Raw genomic sequence first — 22,161 nt, 5'->3', positions numbered from 1 at the left:
AAAAAAAAGCTCAGAACCAGACAGATTTACAGCTGAATTCTACCAGAGGTACAAAGAGGAGATGGTACCATTTCTTCTCAAACTATTCCAAACAATTGAAAAAAAAGGGACTTCTCTCACTCATTTTATGAGGCTACAGTAACCAAAACAGCATGGTGCTGGTGCAAAAACAGACACATAGACCAATGGAACACAATAGAGAACTCAGAAATAAGACCACACATCTACAACCATCTGATCTTTGACAAACCTGAAAAACAAGCAATGGGGAATGAATTCCCTATTTAACAAATAGTGCTGGAAGAAGTGGCTAGCCATAAGCAGGAAACTGAAACTAGACCCCTTCCTTCCACCTTATACAAAAATTAACTCATGATGGAGTAAAGACTTAAATGCAAAACCCAAAACTATAAAAACGCTGTAAGAAAATCTAGGCAGTACCATTCAGGACATAGGCACCGGCAAGATTTCATGACAAAAACGTCAAAAGCAGTTGCAACAAAAGCAAAAACTGACAAATGGGATCTAATTAAACTAAAGAGCTCTACACAGCAAAATAAACTATCATCAGAGTGAACAGACAACCTACAGAATGGGAGAAAATTCTTGAAATCTATCCATCTGACATAGGTCTAATATCCAGAATCTACAAAAGAAACTTAAACAAATTTACAAGAAAAGTACAAACAACCCGATTAAGAAGTGGACAAAGGACATGAACAGACACTTCTCAAAAGAAGATATTTATGCAGCCAACAAACATAGGAAAAAAAGCTTGACATCACTGATTTTCAGAGAAATGCAAATCAAAACCACAATAAGATACAATCTCATGCCTTTCAGAATGGCGATTATTAAAAAGTGAAGAAACAACAGATGTTGACAAGGCTGTGAAGAAATAGGAAGGCTTTGATACTGTTGGTGGGGATGTAAATTAGTTAAAACATTGTGGAAGACAGTGTGGTGATTCTCCAAAGACCTAGAACCAGAAATAATATTTGACTCAGCAATCCCATTACTGGGTATATACCCAAAAGAATATAAATCATGCTATTATAAAGATAGATGCACATGTATGTTCATTGCAGCACTATTCACAATAGCAAAGACATAGAATCAACCCAAATGCCCATCAATGATAGACTGGATAAAGAAAATGTGGTACGTATACACCATGGAATACTATGCAACCATAAGAAGGAATGAGATCGTGTTCTTTGCAGGGACATGGATGAAGCTGCAAGCCATTATCCTCAGCAAACTAACGCAGGAACAGAAAACCAAACAACGCCATGTTCTCACTTATAAGTGAGAGCTGAATGATTATAACACATGGACACAGGGAGGGGAAAAACACACACTGGGGCCTGGTGTAGGGGATGTGGTGAGCTGGGAGGTAGAGTGTCAGGAAAAATATCTAATGCATGCTGGGCTTAATACCTAGGTGATAGATTGATAGGTGGTGCAGCAAACCATCATGACACATGTTTACAAATGTAACAAACCTGCACATCCTGCACATATTCTGGAACTTAAAATGAAATAAAATAATCTAGGTGAAAATATAGGCAACTATTTATCTGTTCTCTAGATAGGAGAACTCCCTGAGATGTAAAGTAATAAAATAAACCAAGATTAAAAAAAAAAATGAAGGCCGAGGCAGGCAGATCACTTGAGGTCAGGAGTTCAAGGTGAGCCTGGTCAACATGGGGAAACCCCATCTCTACTAAAAATACAAAAATTAACTGGGCGTGGTGGTGTGTGCCTATAATCCCAGCTACTCAGGAGGCTGAGGCAGGAGAATTGCTGGAACCCAGGAGGCAGAGGTTGCAGTGAGCCAAGATCATGCCACTGCACTCCAGCCTGGAGGACAGAGTGAGACTCGGCCTTAAAAAAAAAAAAAAAAAAAAAAAAAAAAAAACCAGACTATTTGTAGCAATAAGATGCCAAATTCCAACCTGACTATAGTATAGCATCAGATGCAGATACAAGGCCCTGAAAGAAATCAAAGTATTTTACCCCAAAATATATTTTGATATATTTTTAAATGCCCCTGTAAAGCTGTTTATTGTGGGGAAATCTATATTCTGTAGAGTCCTGTCCTCTTTCCAGGTCTTTTCCTGACCCAGGAGAGATAATAAGGGTCTGTCACCTTTTAAGTCCTGATAAGAGACATTTGCCATCTACTCTATACAATAATAACCTTGGTCTCCACACACATTTCCCCTTATCTTAACCTGGACACTCCTTTCTATTGATTCTAGGTCTTTAGGTAATAACTCAACTCTTTCAACCAATTGCCAATCAAAAAAATCTTAGAATCCACCTATGACCCGTAAGCTCCCCCTTCCCCACACCCCGCTGGCCATTTCAAGTTGTCCTACCTTTCTGGACTGAACCAATTGAACCAATGCATATTTTACATGTATTGATTGATGTCTCATGTGTCCCTAAAACATAGAAAACCAAGCTGTCACCTAACTACCTTGAGCACATGTTCACAGGACCTCCTAGGGCTATGTCATGGCTCATGGTCCTCACATTTGACTCAGAATACATCTCTTCAAACATTTTAGAGTTTGACTCCTTTTTGTCGACACTTTTCTCCTATTAATTAATCTACCTCATGTCAGTGATTTTCAGCAAACCTCCAGGAGACCTTGGCCCCCACAAAACTCTGTGTTCAGGATGCAATCGTTCATTCAATATAGAAAGAGTGGAAAGTCAGCCATAAACTAGCACAGGCTAACAGATAAACATAAGAGATGTGTGATTTCCTCAACTAGTACCAAAGAAAGTGATAAACTACCTTTTTTTTTTTTTTTTTTTTTTTTTTTTTTTTTTTGCTTTACAGGAATTCACATGAAGATAAAATAATTGCAGAAGTTGTGATGACTTCTACACTGTATATCACCTTCAGTCTTTCAGCTCAAATGACTGCCTTAACGTACTGCTGCCAAAAGTATTTTCTGATTCCAACATTGCAAGAAAATTTACAAGTGCCAACACAAAATCTCCTGCAATAATAAAATATGTAACTACTCCATTTACTATCACAGAGATTATCAAAGCTCCAACTACCTCACCTTTTTACAGCACAGACCCAGAGGCAAAACCAAGTAATCACAATGCAAAAATATCAATTCCCTTTGATCATACAATATGTTTCCCCTGTAAAACGCTTGCTTCTATGGCTGTCCCAAGTAAGATATCTTTCAGAGGAGACATCAATAATGTTAGCAGATTTTCACCGAGATTCTCTTATTGACTTAGTGGTTAATGAAAAAAAGGTACTTCTTTTCATGGAAATAATACAAGTACACATTTTGCTGGATGTTTGTGTAAAGGTGCAGAAGACAATGTTTATTGAAAGTGGCATAATAAATGATTCTGTGGCAGGGTTGGCTGTCCTGCCCATATTCTGCATAATGCTGCTCAAACAGCAGCTGATGTTCTTTCTATTGACATCAAAGTAATTGTCATAAAATTGTTCTCTAATTTCAGCATTAATGCTGTTTGAACTGAGTAATTAAAGGGCTTTGGTAATTTTCTGGGCATTCTGTAGTGCTCAATTCACTCACATTCAAAAACTGTTGTCTCTCTTTAACAAATTCAGTTGAGAGACTCCTCAGTTTATTTGAAGCACTGAAATCATACTCTAATTCTGAAGAAAAGGCACTAAAATTTCTTCTTGACTTTATAAATAATTTACTGAGTGGAGCCTACTTATTTCTTGCTCAGAGTTTTCAATATCCCCTTAGCAATAAGATTATGCAAATTGAGAGAAGAGCAAACAGTGTTATTGAAGGACTCTATTGCCTAAAGAAACTTGTGAATACATTAAAGAAACCATTAAAGAAATATTTATGCCTTTAAGTGTCATGGCTGTTCTTCAAAGGGACAACATTAATTATGAGCAGAAAAGGAAATTCTGGCTCAAAGTGGATAATTATTATGGCATTCGCCATAACTATCTTTGAAATGGATTTCATCCCTTTAAGAATTCCTTTCTTTTACATGAATGTTGCTAATACTCTTCCAACCCGGGAACAAGCAGAAACATCATGTGTAATGTTAAAGGGAATAAAAATTGACTTCCCTTTTGGTTGTTGGTGGTGGACCACATCTTCAAAAGTTGATGAATGAGAGATACAATGGAATCTCTAAGAGTGAAAAAGCAAGCTGTACTAAAGAGGTGGTATTACGCACCTCAACAAATCGAACCCCAAGGGCGGTTTTCAGAGTTGCTAACTTTATGCCGGGGTGTGCTCAGTGTGCCAGCTCAGAATGCTAATGTTGCACAGTTGTTCTCATTAATGATAGCCAGTGGGCAGAAGAGTGACTGAAGTAGATGTGACCAACATAGAAGGTATGTTACAATAGAAACGGAAAATGAGCTATCACTGCAAGGAATTTTTAAAACAAGTTCTACAAACAAGAAATGGCTAAGGAGAACCAAATCATCAAGAAAATGTAATAAAAGAGAGGTATGTAACTTAGATTCTTATAATTTACTTCAGCTAAATGATGAATAATTCTTAGTATAAATATATCCATGCAATATGTTTCTTTTATATCAATGAATATATACATAGCTAATTAGAAAAAACTTAAATGAATATCAATACTTTTATGATCTAAGCCCAGCAGCCCTGCCCTGACAGAACTCACCAATTTCACCTCTCTCCTTACACTGCATTTTCTAGAGACAAGCATGGCCTTTATATTAAGAAAAAAAAAAATAGCCTGAATCTGTTCTTAAGCATGACTGATAATCAAATGAGTTTTATCCATTTCCTAAAATGTGAGCAGAAATTATTCTTAAAGTTTCTAATTTAGGAAAAATTAATAAAAAGTTTGACAGACTGTTCCCTGAGATGTATATGCAGAATATCTTAGTCAGATTGGGCTGCTACAACAAAAAATACTATAGACTGAGTGGCTTAAACAACTTAATTTCTCACAGTCTACAGACTGGGAAGTCTAAGATCAAGGTGCTGGTTGATTTGGTTCTTGTTGAGGGCTCTCTTCCTGGCTGGCAAATAGCTGCCTTCTTTTTTTTTTTTTTTTTTTTTAGAGGGAGTTTCACTCTTGTTGCCTAGGCTGGAGTACAATGGCGCCATCTTGGCTCACCGCAATCTCCACTTCCCAGATTCAAGTGATTCTCCTGCCTCAGCCTCCAGAGTAGCTGGGATTACAGGCATGCGCCACCACACCCAGCTAATTTTGGTTTTTGTTTTTTGTTTTTAGTAGAGATGAGGTTTCTCCATGTTGGTCTGGCTGGTCTCAAACTCTCGAGCTCAAGTGATCCGCCTGCTTCAGCCTCCCAAAGTGCTGGGATTACAGGCGTGAGCCACTGTGCCCGGCCCTAACAGTTGCCTTCTTATTCTGTCCTCACATAGTGGAAAGAAAGTGAGAGAGCTCTCTGGTGTCTCTTTTATGAAAACACAAATTAATCCCATCATGGAAGCTCCACTCTCTTGACCTAATTACCTCCCAAACGCCCCACCTCTTCTTCCAAATGCCATCACGTTGAGGGATTAGGGCTTCAACACATGAATTTTGAGAGGACGTAAATATTCAGTCCATAACACAGAAGTTTTTTCTTCTCTATTTTAAAACTCAAGAGTTTTGAAAATATTTTACATACATATGCATATATATACACATATGTATGTGTGTATATGCATGTGTGTATACATATAGTGTGTATATATGTGTGTATATATGTATGTGTGTATATATATACATATACACACACACACATATATTTCAAAAGTTGAATGGTGCACCTGCCTTCTAGCCCTTCCTGCTGTGAGAGCCACTTGACAGAGTCTGGAGAGCACTGAGAGGTAGGCAGAGGTCTGAGCTATGTTCCTGCCTTGAAGGTGATGTGATGGCTACAGCTGCAGTGGCTACTCTGTGGCTTGTGAGAAACAAACCAAGAAGATTGCTAAGAGAACTGCCCTGATACCACTGAGCTGCTGCTCAAAGCCCCAGACTTCTTGTTTATTTGAGCCACGAGTGCTGCTCTTCTCTCACGGATATCTGAAAATATTGCAGAGCCTAACATCAGGTCATGGGCAACACCAGTGTCTGGAAAAATGGCATGTCCTTGTGTAAGGGATAAAGATAAAAGGTGTGACATAAGTGGCCAAATAGTGGAGACCCTAAAGAGCTCAGGATAAATTCTGCAGGTTGGCTAGCGTCCTGGAAAATGCACACCCTTTTTATTTTAAAAAACATATTTAGTCTTCAAAGGGAACTGTTAATGACATTTCAAAACATACTTGAAAACATATTTTCTTCAATTTTAAAATCTTAGACTGCTTTGATACTAAAGTAGAAATAAAAACTGAATGAAGCGCATAATCGGGTCTGGAAAGTCAAATATGGAGAATGCGTTCCAGGCAACACTTTAGAATACAAATATTGTGATGTTGTAAATGCAGACTGCAGGATGATGTGTGTGGTATCTTTTCTATCAATTTGCTGAATTTAATGGGCATATTTTGGCACATCAAGTGAAATAACAAACTTCCTAATTCTTTTTGTGAAAGCCGTTCAAGCTGTTAGAGGGAAAATGCTGTTTTATAACCTATAATCAGGGGAACTCCTCCCAGCTTGCACCAGGACTACGAGGACTAATAATGTAGTTGTAATGAGAAGAAAAGAACACTAAAATTTCTCAGCAGGCTGCAAACAAGCCCTGAGCCATCCAGCAAAGGAAGTGCTTCCCATCGATTCCCTGCAGGGGTGAGCAGGCAGTGGGGAGAGCCACAGCTCCCTCAGGAGGTGACTGAACTGAGCCACTGGTAGTGGTGTGAGGCGATGGCCTTCAGCTGCAATGCTTTAGTGCTTAACTGACAGAAATCCTATTTTCCTTGTGCAGTGATTCTGAGAATGAGTTTGCATGGAGTGATCAGAGACAGTGCTTCCTGCCTCCTTTTCCTCTTTCCTGCTGTTCCTCTTGATAACCAAATCAGCTCTGGATGGTGTAGGGGATCAATCAAACAGGAGGCCTTCAGAGCAGGTGTTTGGGACAAGCAGAGCCAGGTGATTCTGGCTTCCACACCCTTCTGGCTATGATACTTGGACATGTTACTGAGCATGTCTGTGCCTTCCTTTCCTCACTTATGCTATGGAGATAAAGCAGTGCTGCTGTTGTACGATTGCAGGAAAAATTATGTGACATCACCCTCAGTGTCTGAGCTATAATCAGCATCTAGTCAGGCACTCTAAACATGGCAGCAGATTCTCAGCAGAGAGTGGTAGTCTACTCCCAGGTGAAGATCCCCTCCGTTTTCCTTGCTATTCCTGCTTCTTTGCTCATCACTATCTCACGGAAGCACAGTGACTCCCGTGCCTCCCCCTGTGGGGCAGTTCTCGGGACCAAGGTGCGATCCACGGCTCTCCTGCTAGCTCCAGTTGAGCCTTCTGCAAATTGGCCACAGGTCTAAGCCATTACTCTCTGGGGATACTTCAGAATGACTCTCATGTGACAAATTAAGACTATTTCCATTGATGAAAACCCCACCCTTGACCCTGTCACCTTGACTTACACACTGTGATGCCTGGGGGCAAATCAGCCCTGAAGGACACCTCATAGTTCTCACGATGCTGAGGGAAAATCATATCTTTGAACCTGTTTTGCACAATGTGAATAAACTTGAATTGTATTTTCTTGTTCTCTTGAGATTGTCTTGAAATAACTCAGCAAGTTTGCAAATGATAGTAGCTGGGTTGGTTTGGGGGTGATGTGGGGATTGGCAATGGAGGGTGGATATCAGCCCCAGATCTAAAATGATACCTTAACAGTCTTGGGCAAGGGATCCTATTTGACTGAAATAAATGCAAAGTCTTGAGATTTGCTCCCAAAATGTTTCCAACATCACAAATACTAAGTAAGGAGAAACGAAGCAAGAGACAGCTCAACAGGGATCCCCCCCCTATCAAAGTTGGGTTAATAAGGGCATTAGAAAAAATAATGGCTGTCACTGACTAAAATGTGTTCAATTTCTGGAAATCCATGACCCCATATTAATTCTCAAAGAAGAGAGCAAAAACAATCTGTCCTAACTGGTGCCTGTTGGAATGAAGTATTAAGCCAGCTCTTTCCTCTGAAAATTCACAATTAGGAGAATGAAGCACTTGTGCCACCTTTCCGGCAGAATTTATATTTGTGGTTACTGAATAGGCTTAGCAGATAAGATAAAATTCTTCCTTATGGAATAAGGTCAGCTAATAAACTGAATTGATAGAGTAAGAAAATCCTCTTTAACATTCCTAGCAAAATAATTGATGTAAGCAAGGCACACCCAGGGATGCTAAGGAGGTTGATGGGATGCTGGATACTCTCAGGGTTCCAGATGCACATCCCATAGATTTCTGGCCAACACCCAGGGGAAAGACAATGTTGCAATGGAGGATGCAGTTTGGCAACTTACCCGGAGAGCTATTTTAGCATATTTTAAGCTATTTTCAGCCACCAGGCAATGCATGGCTCCTGATATGATCCATTCCCTATGTGTCCTTCTTGCCTAAATTGCTTGACTAGATCACAGCAGGTCATTGGGGTCCTCACTTGCAGTTTAAAGGCAACACAGGAGATAGGGAACCAGTTACACACTGCAGCAGGAACGAATGGCAACAGTGAGAAGGCGGGACTCGTTATGAGACAACTGGCCTGGTCTCTTCAACAAGTCAACATAATGAAAAAGAGTTGCGGAAGGAAAGATTAATTAGCCTTAAAGAGCTATGAAAACATACAACCAAAAGTTTTGTCTTTGATTTGCCCAAATCACATTTTAAAAACATCTTGGAGACAATTGGAGACATTTGATTTTCGAATGGGTATTACATAATATTAAGAAATGCTTGCTGATATCTTAGGTGTGAACAAAAGGATTGGGATTACATAGGAAAATGTCCTCAATTTTTGTAGGAGAAAACAAAAGTGGGGTAAAATGCCACATTATTTATAATTCACTCTAAAATACTTTGGTTAAAAACAATAGCTGTAGTAAGCAGGGCAATGTGTTCATGAAATCTAGGTGATGAGTCTATAGATGTTCATTTTCATATTCACTCCACTTTCCAGTGCTTTCTTTTTTCTTTTTTTTTTTTTTTTTTTTTTTTTTTTTTTGAGACAGAGTCTCACTCTGTTGCTCAAGTTGGAGTGCAGTGGCACAATCTCAGCTCACTACAACCTCCGCCTCTGGAGTTCAAGCAATTCTCCTGCCTCAGCCTCCTGAGTAGCTGAGATTACAGATGTGAGCCACTGCACCCGGCCACTTTCCTGTATTTCTGAAAAATTTCATACTGAAAAGTAAAACAGTTAAGAAAAAGATCGTGGCTCAACAGTAGCTCATTAACAAAAGATGTGGGAGACTCTGTGAATTGCAAGGCTATAAAAGGTAACTGTGTGGCGTGTCCATCAGTGATGCTGTAGCAGCCATGGACACCTCCATGGAAACACAATGCCAAAACCCAGGACAGAGATCATCCAGAGCTGCTCTGCCTTGGAGGACTGGAGGGAACACTGGAGAGCCAGACGACTTAAAGCAGAGGGAGCAGGGGTGCGGAAGGCTCTGTAAATCAGGTGCTAGGGCAGAAATGGCAAATAGATTTTGTGTGAGTCTCTTCTAAGACTGTCCTTCCAGGCTGGTATGGGAGAGCATTCCGAGATCCATCATAGGCAACTTCTTTTCCCTTTCTAAAATCCTGGCCTTTATTGGCCCACCAAATCCATTGGGGGAGACATTAGGGAGCAGGACTTAAAATTTACAGCAAGTGAATTTAAGAGGAAATAAAGAGGGAATTTTGGGATTTACTGTGTAAGCTACTGTTATGTGATATGCAAATGGGCCTGAAGGCCAGGCTATTGATTCTAGACTGTTTGTGAGCTTTTTGCACATCAAGAACCCAGCTTGGAGGACACATATGGAAGACCACAAAGGTAAGTATCATTTTCCCCATCACGTCATATCAAGAGCACATACTACTGACATGACTTATGACCCTTGATGTTGACCTTGATCACCTGGCTGAGGTCATGTTTGTCAGGTTTCTCCATTGTAAAGTTCCTCTCCCCATTCTTTCCATGATGTATGTTTTAGAAGAAAGTAACTATTCGTTGTCTAGACTTAAGGGTGGCAGTTATGCTCCTCCTCCTTGAGGGTTGTGGTGGTTAATTTATGTGACAACTTGACTGGGCCATGGAGTACCCAAATATTTGGTCAAATATCACCCTGGATTTGTCTCTCAGGGTGTTTCTGAATGAGATTAGCATTTGAATCACATTCTAATGTGGGTGGACCTCATCCAGTCAATTGAATGTCTGAACAGAAATAAAAGGGTGACTGTCTCTGATTAAAAGGGAACTCCTGTTCTATGGATTTGGCAAATCCATAGTCTTATATATTTACCATTACAGAATCATACAGAATATCTTTATTATCCCAAAGGTACCCTGTGCTTCACCCATTCAACTATCTCCCCTGAATCGCTGGCAACCACTATCTCTATCCACTTTGAGCTGGGACATATGTCTTTTTCTGCCTTTAGACAGGGACTGAGACATCAGTTTTTCCTGGGTCTTGAGCTTACTAGTCTTCAGACTATTACTTATACTGTCTGTTCTCTTGCATCTCCAGCTTGCTGGCTGCAGATCTTGGGACTTCTCAGCCTCTGTAATCACGGAGCCGATTTCCTATAATAAATCTCTTTCAATATGTACACATCCTATTGGTTCTGCTTCTTTGGAGTGTCCTGACTAACACAGGTGGGGAATATCTACATAAATTATGTGGGATTCTTCTGAGTAAGAAATTTCTCTGTGCTTCCTCATCTGTTTATTCATTTGATCATTTATTTATATAAATATACATACACAAGTTATACATGTGTGCATATATTATGTATGTGTGCATATACATATACTCATGAATATTTATTTTATACTTTGGGTTATAATTCAATACTGTTTTACTAACTTTGTTGCCCAAGTTGTTCCAGTCATTGGTAGCTCTTTCAGTAGGCTCCTGTGTCCCTTTGACATGCCCCATCATTGTGGTTCCACTGTTATGGTCATTATTGTTATTGTTAGCACTTCCTTGCTTCCCGTCGCTAGGAGATACTTCAGGCTCACTTTGTGTATTGCCTGCCCCAGCTCTAGAATCAGACATTTCTCTATGGATTCCTAGCTCCTTTTATTTAAGAATAGTATAAAACACAAAATCTAGGCACCAAGTGTGCTCATTGCCACTAGAGTTTCATTGTATTTAGATTTCCTCAGTTGATCAGCAAGGGAATAAATGTGTGTATATTAACCCATGTATAGACTCGTAACTGTAAATGTTTCTATGTGTGTTGATCTGAATCTAAATTAAGCTATCCATGAGCTCCTAACTCTACTCCAACTCCACATAAACCATTCTAGCCACTTTCTCTTACTTACCTATAACCTCCCTTTCCAATCAACAGTAACAAACTTAGCTACCAACACCCACTCTTTATTTCTTACTTTTTCATTTCCAGTGTATATTTATAGTGGTTTCAAAATTATTAACACATACCCCCAGGGGAAGAACTTTATTAACTACAGTCCAATGCTTAATGTGCCATTTCTTTTGCTATTTGTCTTGCAGACTCCACTAATTTCCAAAATTACTTAATGTCAGCACCTTTCCCCCACCATTCCCTTCAGTGAGGTTGTTTCCTGCATTTTTAATTCAGTTAGATTATTTTGTTTTAATCTGAATATCTTCCCAGAATCCCCTAACCTCCTAAATGTATTCTGAAATTTGCATTAATTGGTATTGACTGTTGTTCAGACTGTAAAGCTCTACGGGTTTTGACAAATCCGTAGTGTCGTGTATTCACCATAGCAAAATCACACAAAATAGCTTTCTCATCCTAAAAATCTCCTATACTTCACCCATTCAACTCTCTCTTCTCTGAATTTCTGGCAACCATGATCTCTATAGTTTTACCTTTTCTGGAATTTCATATAAATGGGATCATACACTATGCAGTTTTTTCAGACTATGTTCTTCTGTGAATTCTTTTATGAATTGCTTATTCACTTAGCAGTATGCATTTAAAGCTCCTCTTCATGGCTTGATAGTTGTATCATTTTCACACTGCTATAAATCACATTGGGTAATTTATAAAGAAAAGAGGTTTAATTGACTCACAGTTCCCCATGGCTGGGGAAGCCTCAAGAAACTTACCGTCATGGCAGAAGGTGAAGGGGAAGCAAACTTGGACCTTTTCACATGGTGACAGGAAAGAGTGAGCATGTGCAAGTGCAAGAAAAATTACCATTTATGTAACCATCAGATCTTGTGAGAATTCACTTACTATCATGAGAACAGCATGGGGGAAATGGCCCCTGTAATCCAATCACCCTCCCACCAGGTCTCTCCCTCAACACCTGGGGATTACAATTCAAGATGAGATTTAGGTGGAGACACAAAGCTGAACCATATCAATAGTTCATTCTTTTTTATTGCTGAATAGTATTCACTTGTGTTTAAATACTAGTTTACTAATCCATTCACCTATTGAAGGACATCTTGGTTGCTCCAAGTTTTGGCAATTACCAATAAAACTTTACACATTCATATGCAGGTTTTTGTATGGACATAAGTTTTCAGCTCCTTTGGATAAATACCTACAATCATGATTGCTAGATCATAGGGTAAAAGTATGTTTAGCTTTGTAAAAAAAACCACCTGTCATCCAAAGTGTTTATACCATTTACATTCTCTCCAGCAATGAATGAGAGTTCCTGTTGCTCTATATCCTCATCAGCAGTTGGTAAGATGAATTTATTTGTTTGTTTCACTTTACCATTCTAGCAAATCTGTGATGGCATCACATTGTCACTTTAATTTGCGATGCTTTAATGACAAATTATATTGGGTATAATTTCATATCCTTATTTCCTTCCTACATGTCTCTTCCCTGGTGAGGTGTCTTTTCAGATCTTTCTGCCTTTTTTTTTTTTTTTTTTTTTTTGAGACAGAGTCTCAAAGCCTGGAATGCAGTGGCACAATCTCGGCTCACTGCAACCTCCACCTCCCGGCTTCAAGCTATTATCCTGCCTCAGCCTCCTGAGTAGCTGGGATTACAGGCAAGCACCACCATGCCTGGCTAATTTTTGTGTTTTTAGTAGAGACGGGGTTTCACCATGTTGATCACGCTGGTCTCGAACTCCTGACCTGGGGATTCGTCCACCTCGGCCTCCCAAAGTGCTGGGATTACAGGCATGAGCCACCGCACCCAGCCTTTTTGCCTATTTTTAATTGGGTTGTTTGTTTTCTTCTTATTGAGTTTTAAGAGGTTTTTGTGTGTTTTAGATACAACTCCTTTATTCTGTGCATGACTTAAAAATATTTTCTCCAGGTGTAAAACTTGTTTTCTTAATTCCCTTAACAATATATTTCACAGAGCAAAAGTTTTGAATTTTTATAAAATTCCTATACACTTAGTGAGGGTTAGGAAATTTTCTTCTATTCCTAATTTTTTAGTTTTTATCATGGGTGTTGAATTTTGTTGAATGTTTTTCTGCATCTGTTGTGCAGATGTGGTTTCAAAATTATTAACACATACCCCCAGGGGAAGAAATTTATTAACTACAGTCCAATGCTTAATGTGCCATTTCTTTTGCTATTTGTCTTTTACTGCATCTATTGATATGAACATATGGTTTTCTCCCTAATCTGTTAATATGATGAGTTACATAGATTGACTTATGAATGCTGAACTACCCTTGCATTCCTATAGTGAATCCCACTTGGTCATGATGTGTTGTCTTTTTTGTACGTTGCTGGATTCAATTTGTGATTTTTCTGAGGATTTAGAGTCTAAATTCAGAAGAGATATTGGTCTTTACTCTTCCTTTCTTACAATGTCTCCATTTGCTTTTGGTATTAGGATAATGCTAGCCTCAAAAAATTAGTTAGAAACTGTTGCTCTTTAACCTTATAGGAGATACTGTGGAGAATTCATGTTATTTCTTTAAATGTTTCACAAAATTCACCAGTGCAGCCATGTAGCCATGATGCTTTATTTATTTATTTATTTTTGAAAGTTTTATTTTATTTATTTATTTTTAAACCAACTCATTTCTCTCAACAGAGACAAAGAGAGTTAGATTATTTTTTCCTTCTGGAGCAAAGTTTAGGATCATGCCTTTCAAGAAATTTGTCCATTTCAACTAAAGCATCAAATTGTGGTTGCAGAGCCATTAAAGATATTTCCATATGATCCTTTTAATGACTATGGGACAAGTAAGGATGATTTCACTTTCATTTCTGATATTAGTAATTTGTGTGTTCTCTCTTTTATTCTTGGTTAGTGTGGCTAGTGGTTTATCAATTTTATTAATATTTTTGAAGAATCAGCTTTTGTTTTCATTAATTTTCCCTATTGCCTTTGTGTTTTCAATTTCATTGATTCTGCTCTTGTCTTTTATTTCCTTCCTTCTACTTGCTTTGGGATTTGCTGCTGTTGTTGGTGGTGGTGGTGGTGGTGGTGATCGTTTTTGCTCTCCTTTTTCTAGATTCTTGAAGTAGTAACACAGATTATTGATCTGAGGAGAATTTTTTTATCATGCAAGCATGTTGCACTTAAAAAAGTCCCCTGCAAGCATTACTTTAGCTATATCCTATGTTCATTTATACTTAATTCAAAATATTTTTAAATTTCTCTGAAAACTTCTTATTTGATCCATGTGTTACTTAGAAGTTTAAAAAAAAATAGACTTTATTTTTTAGAGCAGTGTTAGGTTCCCAGCAGAATTAAGCATATATCCCCTCCAAACTACCCATTTCTCTGTCCCAACCCCCTTCACCACCAATCAACATCCTGCACCAGAGTGATACACTTGTTGCAATTGATTAACCTATAATGACACATCATCACCCGAAGTCCATAGTTTTCATTAGGGTTGACTCTTGGTGTTGTACATGCTATGGGCTTTGACAAATGTGTAATAATGAGAATCCATCATTGTAATATCATATAGCATAATTTCACTGTTCTAAAAAACCTCTGTGTTCCACCTACTCATCTCTCTCTCCCCTGACAGCCCCCCAACCTCTGGCAACCACTGATCTTTTTACTACTCTCATAGTTTTCCTTTTCCAGAATTTCATAGAGTTGTAGTCATATAGTATGTAGCCTTTTTATGTTGACTTCTTTCATTTAGTAATATGCATTTAAGTTTCCTCTGCCTTATTGGCATAGCTGTACCTAATACTTAACGGTTTGATAGCTGATTTCTTTTTAGTGCTGAATAAAATTTCACCGTCTACATGTGCCAGTTTATCCATTAACCTACTGAAAGGCATCTTGGTTGTTTTCTAGTTTTGGCCATTATCAGTAAAGGTACTATAAACATCCATATGCAAGTTTTTGCATAAACGTAAGTTCCAATTCCTTTGGGTAAATGCAATTGCTGGATTGTATAGTAAGTCTATCTTTAGTTTTGTAGGAAGCTGCTAATCTGTTTTTCATAGTGGTTGTGCCATTTTGCATTCCCATCAGCAATGGGTGGGAGTTCCTCTTGCTCCACATTCTTGGCAGCATTGGGTGTTGTCAGTGTTTTGGACTTTTTTCCATTTTAATAGGTGTATGGTGGTATCTCTTTTTAATTTACAATTCCATATGATGTTGAGCATCTTTTCATATGCTTATTTTCCATCTGTATATCTTCTTTGATGAGGTATTTGCCCATTTTTTATTGGTTTGTTCATTTTCTTGTTGTTGAGTTTTAAGTGTTCTTTGCATGCTTTGGATAACGGTACTTTATCAGACATGTCTTTTGCAAATATTTTCTCCCAGTGTATGGCTGCTTTTCTCATTCTTTCGACATTGTCTTATGTATGCCAGAGGTTTTAAATTTTAATGCAGTCCAGCGTATTACTTTCTTTATAAATTGTGCCTCTGGTGCCGAATCTAAAACGTCATCACCAAACCCAAGATCATCTAGATTTTCTCCTATATTATCTTTTAGGAGTTTTACAGTTTTGTATCTTACATTGAGGTCTATGATCCATTTTGAGTTAACTTTTGTGAATGGCATAAGATTTGTGTCTTGGTTCATTTTTTTGCACATGGATGTCCAGTTGTTCCACCAGCACTTTCTTCTCCATTGTATTGCCTTTGTTCATTTTTCAAAGATCTTTGGACTATATTCTTGTGAATCTATCTCTGGGTTCGTTACTCTGGCCCGTTGACCTATTTGTCTGTTCTTTCACCAATACCGCACTGTCTTGATTTCTGTGTCTTTATAGTAAGTCTTTATTTTGTTTATTTTATTTTTTGAGGTGGAGTCTTGCTCTGTTGCCCAGGCTGGAATGCAGTGCTACAGTCTCGGCTCACTGAAACCTTCGCCTCCCAGGTTCAAGAGATTCTCCTGTCTCAGTCTTCCAAATAGCTGGGGTTACAGGTGCCTGCCACCATGCCCAGCTAATTTTTTGTATTTTTAGTAGAGACAAGGTTTCAACATGTTGGCCATGCTGGTCTCGAACTCCTGACCTCAGGTGATCTGCCCACCTTGGCCTCCCAAAGTGCTGGGATTACAGGCATGAGCCACCATGCCCAGCCTATAGTAAGTCTTGAAGTTAGTGTTAGTCCTCTGATTTTGTTCTTCTCCTTTAGTATTGTGTTTGCTATTCTGGATCTTTTGTCTCTCCAAATAAACTTTATAATAAATTTGTTCATATTCACAAAACAACTTTCTGGTATTTTGATTGAAATTGCATTTAATCTATAGATTAAGTTGGGAAGAACTGACAGCTTGACAATATTGAGTCTTCTTATCCATGAACATGGAATATCTCTCCATTTATGTAATTCTCTTTTTATTTCTCTCGTCAAGGTTTTATAGCTTTCCTCAAATAAAACTTGCAGCTATTTTATTAGATTTATGTGTAAGTATTTTATTTTCAGATGCTAATGTAAATAGTACTGTGTTTTTAATTTCAAATTCCATTTGTCCTTTGCTGGTATGTAGGAAAGTGATTAACTTTTATATATTTATATTGTATTTTGCAAGCTTGATAATATTGCTTAGTTTTTTGTTGATTTTTGGGGAATTTTTGCGTAGAAAATCATGTCATCTGCAACAAAAAAAAAAGGCAGTTATATTTCTTCCTTGCTAATCTGTATACCTTTTATTTCCTTTCCTTGTGTGATTACAATAGCTAGGACTTCCAGTACAGTGTTGAAAAGAAGTGGTGAGAAGGGACACACTTGCTTTGTTCCTGATCTTAGCAAGAAAGCTTCTAATTTCTCAGTATTTACTATGAGGTTAGTTGTTGGGTTGTTTGTAAATGTTCCTTATTCAGTCCAACCCTCTATTCCCAGTTCTTGAGAGTTTTTCATCATAGATGGGTGGTGGATTTTGTCAAATGATTTTTTTACATCTATTAATATAATCTTGTGATTTTTCTTCTTTATTCTGTTGATGTGGTGAATTACATTAATTAATTTTAAAATGATAAACCAGTCTTAACTACCTGGAATAAATGCCACATGATCACGGTGTATAATTCTTTTTATATGTTGTTTGGTTCAATTGGATAATATTTTATTGAAGATTTTTGCATCTATGTTCATGAAAGATGTTGGTGTATAGTGTTTTCCTTTTTTCTTGTAATGTCTTAATCTTGTTTTAGTATTAGGATAATGTTGGTTTAATATAATGAGTTTGGAAGTAGTCCCTCTGCTTCTATTTTCTGGACGATATTGTAAAGAATTGGTATAATTTGTTCCTCAGATGTTTGGTAGAGTTGACCAATGAATTCATCTGAGACAAGAATATTTTGAAATCTCTGTATATTTGAAAATCTTTTGAAGCTATCTTTCTGTTATTTATTTACTTCTAGTTTAATTCCTTTGTTTTATGAGAACATACATTGTGTGATTTCTATTCTTTTAAATTGGTTGTGTTTTTTTGGCTTGGAATATGATCTATCTTTGTGAATGTCCTATGTGAGTTTGAGAAAAAATAATATTCTCTTGTTGGCTGAAGACTTCTATAAACTTCAATTAGATCAAGTGAGTTGATTGCACTCTGAAGGTGATCTGTAGCTATACTGATTTTCTGCCTGTTTTGATCTATGAATTACTAACAGAGGGATGCTGAAGCCTCCTTGGATTTGTACATTTCTCTTTTCAGTTCTGTTAGTTTTTGCCATATGTATCTTGACATCTTTGATTCATTATTAGGTGCATACATATGTAGCATTTTTGTGGGTTATCAGAAAATCAACCCCTTTTACTATATAATGAATGTAAGTCTTTATCCTTGATAATATCTGATCTACTTTGTCTGAAATTAATATACTTCCTCTAGCTTTCTTTTGATAAGTTATAGTCTTATGACATTTTTCCATTCTATTCCTTTAATTTAATTACCTGAATCTTTATATTTAAAGTGTGTTTCTTACAGGCAGAATACAGTTGGTTTTCACTTTGTTTTTACCCACTCTGAAAATCGGTTTTTTAATTGGTGTACTTAGAGCATTAAAGTTTAAAGTGATTATTGACATAGTTAGATTGATATCTACTATCTTTTTAACTGTTTTCATTCATTTTATTTGCTTCTTTTTCTTATTTTGTTTCCTTCTGTGGTTTTAATTGAGCATTTTATATTATTGGATTTAATATCCCTTCTTAGCATATAATTTATACTTTAAAAGATGTTTAATAGTTTTCTTAGATATTACACCATACATTTTTAACTGGTCTTAGTCTACCTTCAAATACTATTCCACTGCTTCATGTGTAGTGCACCACTGAGCACTTTTTTTCTCCTTTCCCTTTGCCATTGCTATCATTCATCTCACTTAGTCATCCAATACATCATTACTATAATTAAAAATAGTTTTTTAGATCAATTAGAGGAAGAAAAATAGATTTTTTTTTTACCTTTATGTATTCCTTGTCCAATGGGCCTCCTGTCTCTATGTAGTTTCAAGTTTTTGACCTAAATACTTTCTTTTCTCTCTGAAAAACTTTTTTCAACATTTCTTTTTGTTTGTTGTTTGTTTGATTGTTTGTTTGTTTGTTTTGAGATGGAGTCTCGCTCTGTCACCCAGGCTGGGGTGCAGTGGCGTGATCTCAGCTCACTGCAAGCTCTGCCTCCCCGGTTCATGCCATTCTCCTGCTTCAGCCTCCCAAGTAGCTGGGACTACAGGTGCCCGCCACCACACCTGCCTAATTTTTGTATTTTTAGTAGAGACGGAGTATCACAGTGTTAGCCAGGATGGTCTCGATCTCCTCATCTCATGATCCGCCCACCTCGGCCTCCAAAAGTGCTGGAATTACAGGCGTGAGCCACCACACCCGGCCTCTCAACATTTCTTACATGACATACCTGGTTGCGATGAGTCCTTTATTTTTTCTTTGTCTTGGAAACCCTTTATATCTCTCATTCATTTTTTAAAATAATTTATCTGGATATATAATTCTGAGTGTGTGGTTTTGTTTCTTTCAATCCTTTAAATATCTCATTCTTCTTGCTTGCATGTTTTCTGACAGAACTTGCATGCTAATTCTTATACTTGTTCATCTGTAGCTAAAGTGGATTTTTCCCCTTCTGTTCTGCCTGATGTTCTCCGAAATTCCTGAGGTTTTTGTGTCTGTCATTAACGTTGTAAAGTTTTCAGCTATTATTACTTCAAATATATTTCTGCCTTCTCCTCTTTCTGTCTCCTCCTTCTGGTATCCCATTTATGCATATGTTACACCTTCGATATTGTCCCATGGTTCTTACATTCTTACATGACTATTTTTCTCCTCCTCCTCCTCCTCCTTCTTCCTCTTCTTCTGTTCCTATTCCTCCTTCTTCTCCTCGTCCTCCTTCTTCTTTCTCCTCCTTCTTTCTTCTTCTCCTTCCTTATTCTTCTTTCCTCTTCTTCTTCCTTCTCCTTTTGTATTACTATTTGGGAAGCTTCTATTGACATCATTCAAGTGTAGTGATTCTTTCCTTAATGTGTTAGCCAGAGTTATTTAGACAAACAGAACCAATATAAGAGAGAAAGACAAAACGGGAGGGAGAGAATAAAATGACTATTTTAAGAAGTTGGCTCACATGTTTCTGGATGCTGGCAAGTCTGAAATTTGCAGGGCAGGAGAGCAGGCTAGAAACTAAGGCAAGATTTATATATTACAGTCTTGAGGCAGAATTCTTTCTTCTTCAGGAAACCTGTCTGCTCCTAAGGCTTTCACCTGAGTGGATGAGGCCTATCCACATTATGAAGGGTCATCTGCTTTACTTAAAGTCTACTCATTGCAAATGTTAATCACAACTGAAAAACACCTTCACAGCAATATCTAAAGCAGTGTTTGTCAAAGCAACTGGGCACTATGGCCTAACCAACATAAAATAAAGCATTGTCGTTCACTCCTAGTCAACTTGGCATGCATACATACCTCGTTAAACCATACTTTTTTTCCCATCTTAAACCACACTTAATATCCAAATAAAGACAACGAATACTTTATTCCTGAGGAGTCTGGGCCATTAATAGTCCTGCCTAGATTGGGTTGCTGTGGTTTTCCATTGGCCTTAATCACAGGGCATGGTAGTACTAAGAGGATCTCCTAAATTCAAGACATACTCTTTCTTACCTCCATTGTGGTAAGGAAGTGCAATTTCCCATTGGAAGTCAGGATTAATTATCCCAGCCAACACAGGAACTCCCTTCTGGGCCTATTAATTAGAGGCAAAAGGAGTTCCAAATGGCTGGGTGGTAATCTTAACTTCCAATTCAAAGAAGTTATTGTTTTTCTTAATGGAATTCTTCCTCCTTTTGCAAGTAAGACCTCTAGGCCAGCAGAGCATAAGGATGAGGAAACAGTAAGAAAAAATTTTTTCTGGGGAATCACTAGGAGTAAAAGTGAGACTTCCACTTTCATCTCTTGGCTCCTGGGCTTATTAATTATGCCTATGAACGATATGGCATCATATGTTGGACCCTTACTCAGCCCTCTTGGAAAACCTTGTTCCAGTTCTGCAAGATGTTGTCATCCAGCTGGCCCTGTAATTGTATTCTCAATTGACCATTTCACAATTTTAACAGACAACTATTTCAGGATGATGGGGAACATGGTAAGACCAGTGAACTCCATGGGCATGGGCCCATTGCTGCACTTCTTTAGCTATAAAGTGAGTTTCTTTATCAGAAGCAATGCTCTGTGGAATACCATCACAGTAGAGAAGGCATTCTGTAAGTCCACAGATGGTAGTTTTGGCAGATGCATTGCGTGCAGGGAAAGCAAACCAAATCCAAAGTGTTTATTCCAGTACACACACAAAAAAAATGCTGCCTATTCCATGATGGAAGGGGTCCAATCTAATCACCTGCCACCAGGAAGCTGGTTGATCACCCCAGGGAGTAGTACTATACAGTGGCTCTGTTTGGTCTCTGCTGCTGGCAGATTGGGCAGTTAGTGGTGGTCATAGCCAGGTCAGTCTTGGTGAGTGGAAGTCCATTTCATTTTCTGAGCCCATGCATAACACCCATCCTTGCCACCACTTTGTTCACGAGCCCATTGGGAGACAACAGGGGTGGCTGGGGAAAGAGGCTGACTGTTATCCACAGAATGCCTCACTCTATTCCCTGAATTATTCAAATCTTCCTTTGCTGAGGCCATCCTTTGTTGAACATCCATATGGAACACATATTATCTTTATGTTTTTTTCCCATGCAGAGAGGTCCATCCACATACATCTTCTCTGGACCTCCTTGTCACTAATTTTCCGATCATGCACCTTCCAAATCCCTGACACCATCCAGTCAAACCATTGACCATATCCCATAAATCAGTATATAGTTGCACATCTAGCCATTTCTCCTTCCAAGCAGAGTCCACACCCAGGCACACTGCCCAGAGTTCTTCCCACTGGGGGGATTTTCCTTTACCATTGTCCTTCAGGGATGTGTCATAGAGGGGCTGTAATGCTGCAGCTGCCCACTTGTGGTTGGCGCTGGAGCAAAACCATCTGTTAACCAGGCCTGAGTCATCTCTTCCTCTGTCAGCTAATCATGGGGAGCTCTCCATGGGGCCATAGCTGCAGGCTGGGAGAGCAAAGGCAGTCGGGACCATGGGCATTGGGGCCACTTTGTCCTGTCATTTACT

Source organism: Papio anubis, chromosome 4, assembly GCF_008728515.1.
Source record: "Papio anubis isolate 15944 chromosome 4, Panubis1.0, whole genome shotgun sequence".
NCBI lineage: Eukaryota > Metazoa > Chordata > Mammalia > Primates > Cercopithecidae > Papio > Papio anubis.
This window is presented reverse-complemented; position numbering follows the sequence as displayed.